The following is a 1,785-nucleotide window of genomic DNA, read 5'->3' on the forward strand; positions in this document are numbered from 1 at the left end:
CTATGAGTCAGGTCCTACTCGATGGCACATAACAACAACAACAGTGGCTAATGATTGTAAGTTTTTCTTCATGTGTTGGTTGGCCACCTAGATATCTTCTTTGATGAAGTATCTGACCATGTCCTCTGCCCATTTTTTAATTGGATTGTTTGTCTTTTTGGTGTTGAGGTGTTGAAGTTTTCCATAAATTTTAGAGATAGGTCCCTTGTTGGATATGTAGTTGCCAAATATTTTTTCCCAACCTGTAAGTTCTCTTTTTACTCTTTTGGAGAAGTCTTTTGAAGCACATTAAGAATTTAATTTTCAGAAGTTTCCAGTCATCTAGTTTATCTTCTACTTTTTGTGCATTTTTAGTTATATTTGATGGTTTATTTATGCCATAAATTAGGGCCTCTAAGTTTGCTCCTATTTTTAATTTGATGAACTTTATAGTTTTAGATTTTACATTTAGGTTTTTAAGTATGTTGGATAACACATTTCTATGAATTTTTAAAATAACTCGATATTTTGAATAAGTAATATATTCATATAGTACAAAATTTAACTGGTACAAAATGGCATACAGTAAAATGTCTATCTCCCAGCTCTTTTTCCTTATTACCAGCTTTCACCCACCTCTGCCTCCTATAATTATTGTTATTGTTGGATGCCAATTCATAGCGATCCCAAGTAACAGAGCAGAAATGCTGCATAAGGTTTTCTAGGTTGTAATCTTTATAAGAGCCACTGGGTGAGTTCAAACCACCAACTTTTCGGTTAGCAGCCAAGTGCTTAACCAGTGCCTACAGAGTGCCTACAATTATTGTTACTTATTGTTAATTACCAGAAGGAAGACCAGGCAATCTACTTCCATAAAGATTTACCACCTTGGAAACCCAATGAGGGTTGCTATGTGTCAGAATCAACTTGATGGCAGTGTGTTTAGTCGTTAATTATTATTGTTTTAATATTCATTTTAAAACTAACAGAACTTCTGCTTCTGAGAAGATGTAGTTGGTAAAATTTTGTCTATTGATAATGCCTTGGAAACCCAAGGAGGGGTCACTATGAGTCAGATCTGACTCGACAGCAGTGAGTGAGTGAGTGATTCCTCCTGATAGGTACACTGAAAACTGGGGAAAACACATATCATCACATATAAAGCTAGCATAAGAAAATTCGGATAGCTGGAGAGAAGGCAGACTGGATAGGGGCTTTCAGCTAAGATCTATCTGACATCAGCATTGATATCCCTTGCTCCATGTCCTCTTCCGAATCCAGCTTGAATTTCTGGCAGTTTCCCGTCAATATGCTACTACAACCATTTTTTAAATTATCTTCAACAGAAATTTACTTATGTGTGATATTAATCATATTGTTCAATAATTTCCACATTCTGTTGGATCACCTTTCTTTGAAATGGGCACAAATACGGATCTCTTCCAGTCAGTTAGTTGGCCACGTAGCTTGTCTTCCAAATTACTTGTCACAGGCAAGTAAATGCCTTCAGCATGGTATCCGTTTGTTGAAATGGATAGTCATCAATTCCTGGAGCCTTGTTTTTTGCCAATCCCTTCAGTACAGCTTTGACTTCTTCCTTCAATGCCATTGACTCTTGATCGTATGCCACCTCTTGAAATAGATGAACATTGACCAATTCCTTTTTGTACAGTGACTGTGTATTCCTTCCATTTCCTTTTTTTTTTTAATTTTATTTTTTTTATTAGGATTTGGGTGAAGATTTACAGAGTAAATTCACTTTTCATACAGCAGTTCACATATACTTTGTCTCATGTCATTGACCAA

At 35.7% G+C, this 1,785-nt stretch overlaps 1 protein-coding gene across 1 annotated transcript in view; it reads left to right on the forward strand.

The window, feature by feature from the left end:
* BDH1 (3-hydroxybutyrate dehydrogenase 1) overlaps positions 1-1,785 on the forward strand; it is a 53,839-nt gene that overhangs the window by 15,286 nt on the left and 36,768 nt on the right. The window lies entirely within an intron of this gene.

The sequence above is a fragment of the Orycteropus afer genome, unplaced genomic scaffold (genome assembly GCF_000298275.1).
Source record: "Orycteropus afer afer isolate SDZICR_OR568_19922 unplaced genomic scaffold, OryAfe1.0 scaffold00198, whole genome shotgun sequence".
NCBI lineage: Eukaryota > Metazoa > Chordata > Mammalia > Tubulidentata > Orycteropodidae > Orycteropus > Orycteropus afer.